The sequence below is a fragment of the Scyliorhinus canicula genome, unplaced genomic scaffold (genome assembly GCF_902713615.1).
Source record: "Scyliorhinus canicula unplaced genomic scaffold, sScyCan1.1, whole genome shotgun sequence".
Taxonomy (NCBI): domain Eukaryota; kingdom Metazoa; phylum Chordata; class Chondrichthyes; order Carcharhiniformes; family Scyliorhinidae; genus Scyliorhinus; species Scyliorhinus canicula.
Genome location: NW_024056036.1, coordinates 242,324 through 250,379, shown reverse-complemented (window position 1 = coordinate 250,379; position 8,056 = coordinate 242,324).

The window sequence follows — 8,056 nt, the reverse complement described above, 5'->3', positions numbered from 1 at the left end:
CCACTGGCTCTATATAAAATATCAGTTATTCCAAAAATAGCACACCAGGGTCAGTCTCTGTTTATATTTTACCGGACCATATTCCTGTTGCCTGTCACGATATTCTAAATGATTGTATATATTTGCTTGTTTGTACGAGTACAATCATTGTTGATTTGGAGATTATATTAATTCTTGTTGATACTTATAAGTAGTTCTATGAAATTTGTATTTGCTCTGCTATCATGTGGGTAATATTGAGTTTAATATTTTACCAACGTCCCAGTAATGTACTGGACTTGAGGGACAGGTCTACATGTGAATATCGCTGCACTGCAATTTCCAAAAGTTAATGGAAATCTTTGTTATGTTCAAAACGATGAATTTACTCTTGTATTACACTCTATCCATTGGAAACTGGTTTTCATGGTGAGGATTTTTTTTCTGCTTCGTTTTATATTCACTAAACGCCTAATATACTGGCAGTGTGAGGCAGATCAGTGCTCTCACAGAATCACTAGAATGGCTCCCACAGGATAAATGTCCACACAATCATAGAACTCTCATCTGGTTAAGAACAGCAAGTGAATTCACTTCAAAAAGGGATTGGCCGTTCACGCAGTTGTGCATATAAAATATTGTTCTGGAGTGTTGCAACTGTAATTTATCAAGACGTTATGTTATGTTCAGAATTAATTGTTTTGCTTTGCGATGTCTTCATGCGTCTCGGCCCTAAGCTCTGGTATTCATTCCCCACTCCTCTTTACCTCAATTCCCTTAATAAAATCATCCCATATAACCTGCCTCGTCGACCAAGTTTTTAATCATCTGTCCTAATAAGTCTTTACACATATATTAATCCAGACCCTGTAGCAGGAATGACTGCAAGAGACCCTACCTCAGTTTATAATATTCCAGACCCTGAATCAATAATCACTGCTCTATATCATTTAAGGGCAATCAACCTTTGTATCAGTAATTTCTGAACTAGAACCTGTTTCGGTTTATGCTAGTTGAGACCTTGCATCAGTAATCACTGCACTGTATCCAATCTCAGTAGCACTGTTGCTTCACAGCGCCAGAGTCCCAGTCAGTGCGGAGTCGGCACGTTCTCCCCGTGTCTGCGGGGGTTTCCATAGGGTGCTCCGGTTTCCTCCCACAAGTCCCGAAAGATGTGCAGTTCTGAATTCTCCGTCTGTGTACCCAAACAGACGGCGGAATGTGGCGACTGGGATCTTTTCACAGTGACTTCATTGCAGGGCTAATGTCAGTTTACTTGTGAAACAAATATTATTAGATTAGTTTAGGTTAATCACCACCCCATATGAGTAATAATCGTTTTAGACCTTGGCATGGAGTCATGGAGAGTTAGAGGTTTACAATACAGAAAGATGCCCGTCACCCACCATATCTGCGATGGCAATCAGGTACCTATCTATTCTAAGATAGTCCATAGATGGTCTTCCTACCATAAAACCAAAAGGCACAGGAGCAGAATTCGAAGATTAGGCCAATCGAGCGTGCTCCGCATTCAATCATGACTGTTATGTTTCTAATAGCCTATCTCCTGCCTTCTCGCCATAACCCCATATTCCCTTATTAATCAAGAGACTATCTATCTCTGTCAGCCCGGTTAGATATAGGAAAGATCCTTCGGCACTGCCACATCAAATCCTCACCACCCTGTTCAGCTCAGGTTAGACACTGGGTAAATGTTTCTCTACAGTTCTCATTAAACACTACAAGGTAATTGAATGCTCCAACCACATTTTAGAGTAAAACTGTGTCTATGTATTCCAATTCATTGGATTCGATCCATTTAGTTGGAAGCCAATGGGGTAAGATTGCGCTGAGAGATTATATTCGGCACATGTTGACTTCATGTTGCCGATTAAAGGCAATGGCCCATCGTGGAGAGACATGAAACAGAACCAGTTAGGAAAAAGGGACAGATATCAGATACAGAAGAACTGGAAAACTCATATTTTGCATGTCATTATATTTCGAGATTAGAGGGAATCTTTCCTAATTCTGAACATGGATATCATGATGACCTTTTTCTCATATAACTGATGAAGAATCAAATGTCAAAAACAATAATTACTGGAATCCGTTGATCTATTTGCGTCTTTGCCTCTATTTCTGTGCAGTGTCGGTGGGGAAATAGTTGTTGTGCTTTTGTCAGTGTATAATCTAATCTGAGACTTCTATTTCTGTGTTTATTTACATACACACCTCACTGGTTACAATGAAGTGTTTGCATCAACAAAACGAGATAAACACAGTCATTTGTGATTAGGTTCAACTCAAAATAGCGGTTTATTTTAAGAATATTGACAGTTGGTTGAAACGTATAGAAACATCCATTAGAACAGATGTTACTTAATTGAAATGAAAAAATAAATTTAAATTAAGTATTAATTCTGAAAGTTCTGATGCCTCAATTAATAAATCATCTTTAACCAGGCTGTTATTCCACTGAATATTAATTTAATTGAAACATTAACCGATTTAAAGGCGATAAATTAAAACATCAGGCACAGGAGTGACCCATAGTCACATTAATCTCAGATCTTTCAACATATTACAACCTGCATTTTAAAATGTAAACGTGTGGAAAGAGCTTGCTTTTGTAAAACACTCTACCCGACCTCAGGTCATTCCAACGCCCTTCAAACTCACTGATGTATTTTAGCTGAATTTAGACACTGCTGTAATGTCGGAAACAGAGCGGAGAATTTGTGCACAGCAAGCTCCCACAAACTGAGATGTGATAAGTGACCGACTAATCTGTGATTTTACATGAAGAACGGACATTGGTCGAGGATACTGGGAAAAGCAGCTCTGCTCTTTAGAATTATGTCATTGAGGTAATCCACCTGAAATGTGAATCTCTTTCTCTTTCTGCTGATGCTCACTGACCTGCTGAGCAGCCTTTTGTTTTGTTTTTGTTTTACATTTCCGGAATCTGCAGCACTTTGCACAGTTTTTAACATTTATTCTCGGAATATGACCCTCACTGACACAGTCAGCATTAACTATCCATCCTGAGAAGCCGGATGTGAACCACCTTTTAGATAAGGTGCACTTCGGACGGTTGAATTCACTTCTGACTTTATGTAGCAGCAGACCTTGAACTGATTGCTTTGCTCGGCAATATCAGAGATAGTTAAGCATCAACCACACCACTGCTGAACTAGATACATAGAGACCAGACAGGGTAAGGAGGGAAGTTTTCTTCTCCTGAAGGATATTGGTGAACCTGCCGGGCTTTGACAAATTTCGCTGGCTTCATGAGTATTATGAATGACGCAACAATTTTATTTCTGATTTATTAATTAATTCAATTGAAAGTCCCCCAGCTGCCATAAAATCAGGCGCCGGTTTAGCTCACTGGGCTAAATCGCTGGCTTTTAAAGCAGACCAAGCAGCCCAGCACCACGGTTCGATTCCCGTACCAGCCTCCCCGGCCAGGTGTCGGAGTGTGGCGACTAGGGGCTTTTCACATTAACTTCGTTGAAGCCTACTCGTGACAATAAGCGATCTTCATTTTCAAACCATAAGATGTAGGAGCAGAAGGTGGCCATTCGGCCCATGGAATATGGTCTGCCATTCAATGAGATCGTGGCTGATCTAATAAATCCTCAACTCCACTTTTCCGCCTTATCCCCATAACCCTTGATTCCCTTACTAATGAAAAATCTGTCTGTCTCAGTCTTGGACATATTTATTGACCCGGCCTCTCCAATTCTCTGCACCATAGAATTACTCCCCTCTGAGAGACGAAATTCCTCTTCATCCACGTCTGAAATGAGCGACACCTTACTCTGAGATGGTGCCCTACGGTCCCAGACTCTCCCACAAGCAGAAACAACCTCGAGCATCCACATTGTCAAGCTCCTTGAAAATACTACATATCTCAGTACGTTAGCCTCTCATTCTTCTAAACTCCAATGCGTGTAGGTCTTCCCAACTTAGACTCTCCTCATGTCAGTCTCTGTGGTGCAATTGGTCAACGTTTTTCGCTGCAAACCGAGAGGTCTGTGTTTCAAGACTTTCCACGGCCGGATTCCTCTCTATTTGATGACAGGAGCAGTAACGATGGGCCGAAGAACCTCTTTCTGTGCTGTGAAATTCCAGCTACCGATGAAAATCCATCCACACCCGAGATTAACCTAATGAACCTTCTCTGGACTGCCTCCAAAATATCTACCCTTTGGTAAGGAGACCAAAACTGCTCACATCATTGCAATATGAGACTCGAGTCTCTGAAGTAATAGTTCAGGCCTCCAGATTACCAGTCCAGTAATCATAATCTAAAAGATGGAGCAACTGAAACATTAAATATTCCTGCATTGGATCACATCTGGATCATGGGCTCAGGTATCTCTTGTGAGAAGTGATATTGATTCCACTGAGACAAGACTGTTAACCTATCATGGTTTGCATGTTGACATTACATTCTGAAATATTGCTCAGTGTATCAAAAGTTCTAATTCTGGGTCCAGCCTAACATGGGTCAATTTAATTTTCAGAGGCTAGTCTTTTCTTAGTCTTGTGTCTTAGTCTTGTTATAAATTTAGAGTACCCAATTATTTTTTTCCAAATCAAGGGGCAATTTAGAGCAGCCAAACCACCTACGCTGCACATCTTTGGGTTTGGGGGTGAAACCCACGCAGATACAGGGAGAATGTGTGAACTCCACACAGACAGGGACCAAGAGCCGGGATCAAACCTGGTACCTCGGCGCCGTGAGACAACAGTGCTAACCACTGCACCACTGCACCACCGTGCTGCCCCCGTCTTGTGTCTAATTCGGACACGGTGGTATTGGTGAATGGGAATTCCACTGGCTCCATATAAATGGCCAGTAATTCCAAAAATAGCATCTGAACACAAGCAAGGCAGAAAAATATGTACAACCTGATCTTCCCACTGTATCAGTTGCACGGACAGAGCGGTTGGAAGATGGAATTGTTTTCCTTAGAACCGAGCCGTTTTTGGGAGGTGTGATAAAAATGGTCACAATTATGAAGGGTTTTGTTTGATTAATTAGGAAGAAAGTTGATTCACTGGCAGGAGGGTGCAGAAATCATAAGACACTAATTTATTAAATATTAAATCCCCCCTCTGATTATAAACCTATCAAATTGTAACAGGACTAGACAGGGCGGATGCAGAAAGGATGGTCCCGATGGTGGGGGAGATAGAACTAGGGGTCACTGACTAAGGATACGGGGTAAACCATTTAGGACTGAGATGAGGGGCAATATCTTCACCCTGGGAGTCGAGAGCCTGTGGAATTCTCTACCACAGAACAAAGTTTTTTTTTTTTTTTTTTAAATAATTTTTATTGAAAGAGTTTTTCCATACAGACATTTACCCCTACTAATTTTTAAATTATTTACAACACAATCCCTCTAGGCAAATGTCCCTCCCTCGCCCGCCCTCTCGCGCGCACCCGTCCTCCCCCCCCCCCCCCCCCAGGCAACCTTAACAAACAAGGCAGCCTACAGTTTCAGACATGAGCAGCGAGCAGACTTGCCCGCGTTACAGTCGTGCATGTCCCCCCACGACCCTTGCTGCCCCCCCCCCCCTCCCCTCCCCCCCCCCTCCCTCCCCCCCCCCCCCCCCGGGTTGCTGCTGCCACGACCCCGAACGTCTATCTCTGATCTAAAAAGTCAAGGAAAGGTTGCCACCGCCTGGCGAATCCCTGTACCGACCCTCTCAGGGCAAATTTGATCCTTTCTAGCTGAATATAGCTAGCCATATCGTTAATCCAAGTTTCAACGCTTGGAGGCCTCGCGTCCTTCCATTGAATTAATATCCTTCGTCGAGCCACTAGGGACGCAAAGGCCAGTATTCCGGCCTCCCTAGCCTCCTGTACCCCCGGTTCTACCCCGACCCCAAAGATCGCAAGCCCCCATCCTGGTTTGACCCTGGACCCCACCACCTTCGACACCGTCCTTGCCACCCCCTTCCAGAACCCTTCCAGCACCGGACATGCCCAGAACATATGCACATGGTTCGCTGGGCTTCCCAGACATCTGACACACCTGTCCTCACCCCCAAAGAACCGGCTCATCCTTGTCCCCGTCATGTGAGCTCTATGCAGCACCTTAAATTGAATGAGGCTCAGTCTCGCACACGAGGAGGAAGAGTTGACCTTCTCCAGTGCATCCGCCCACGTCCCGTCTTCTATCTGCTCTCCCAGCTCCCCTTCCCACTTGGCTTTCAGCTCCTCCCCTGATGCTGCTTCCGCCTCCTGCATTATCTTGTAGATGTCTGATATCTTCCCCCCTCCGACCCAGACCCCCGAGAGCACCCTATCACTCGCCCCCTTACTGGGGAGCAGGGGAAACCCCTCCACCTGCCGCCTAGCAAATGCCTTCACTTGTAAATATCTGAACATGTTTCCCGGGGGGAGCTCAAACTTCTCCTCCAGCCCTCCCAGGCTCGCAAACCTCCCCTCTATAAACAGGTCCTTCAGCTGCCGTATGCCCACCCTGTACCAGCTCTGAAATCCCCCGTCGATGTTCCCCGGGATGAATCTATGGTTCCCTCTTATTGGCGCCGCCAACAGACCTCCCATTTCCCCCCTATGTCGCCTCCACTGCCCCCATATCTTGAGGGTGGCCGCCACCACCGGGCTCGTGGTGTACCTCGTGGGGGGGGGGCGGCCATGGTGCCGTGACTAGGGCGCCCAGGCTTGTGTTGCCACAGGACGCCCTCTCCATTCGTTTCCAAGCTGCCCCCTCCCCTTCCATCATCCACTTGCGCACCATTGACACATTTGCCGCCCAGTAGTACCCCGAGAGATTGGGCAGTGCCAGCCCTCCACTGTCCCTACTCCGCTCCAAAAAGACCCTCCTCACCCTTGGGGTGCCATGCGCCCACACGTAGCTCATGATGCTACTCGTCACCTTTTTGAAGAAGGCCCTAGGGAGGAAGATGGGCAAGCACTGAAATAAAAACAAGAACCTTGGGAGGACCGTCATTTTGATTGACTGCACCCTCCCCGCCAGCGACAACGGTACCATGTCCCACCTCTTAAATTCCTCCTCCATCTGTTCCACCAGCCTGGAAAAGTTCAACTTGTGGAGGGTCCCCCAGTTCCTTGCCACCTGCACCCCTAAGTACCTAAAGCTCTTTCCTGCTCGCTTGAAGGGGAGTCTCCCAATACCCTCTCCCTGGTCCCCCGGGTGTATCACAAAAACCTCGCTTTTGCCCAAATTTAGTTTGTACCCCGAAAAGTCCCCAAACTCTGCTAATAGTTCCATTATCTCCGGCATTCCCCCTTCTGGGTCTGCCACGTACAGCAGTAGATCATCCGCATACAGCGATACTCGATGTTCCTCCCCTCCCCTAGTCAGTCCTCTCCACCCCCCTGAACCCCTCAGTGCCATCGCCAATGGTTCAATCGCCAGTGCGAAAAGTAGGGGGGATAGGGGACATCCCTGCCTGGTCCCTCGGTGGAGCCCGAAATACTCCGACCTCCTCCCGTTTGTCACTACACTCGCCGTCGGGGCCGAGTAGAGCAACTTCACCCACTTAATAAACCCTTCCCCAAACCCAAACCGTTCCAACGTCTCCCACAGGTACTCCCACTCCACCCTATCGAATGCCTTCTCCGCGTCCAGCGCTACCACTATCTCAGCCTCCCCCTCCACTGCCGGCATCATAATTACATTCAGCAATCTCCGCACGTTCGTGTTGAGCTGCCGCCCCTTCACGAACCCCGTCTGGTCCTCATGGATTACCCCTGGCACACAATCCTCTATTCTAGCTGCCAGGATCTTTGCCAGCAACTTGGCATCCACGTTCAGAAGCGAGATAGGCCTGTAGGACCCGCACTGCACGGGGTCTTTATCCCGCTTCAATATCAGGGAGATCAGAGCCTGCGACATTGTCGGGGGCAGAACCCCCCCCTCTCGCGCCTCATTAAAGGCTCGTACCAGTACCGGTCCCACCAAGTCCACATTTTTCTTATAGAATTCCACCGGGAACCCATCTGGCCCCGGCGCCTTCCCCGCTTGCATCTGACCTATTCCCTTGACTAGCTCCTCTAGCCCTATTG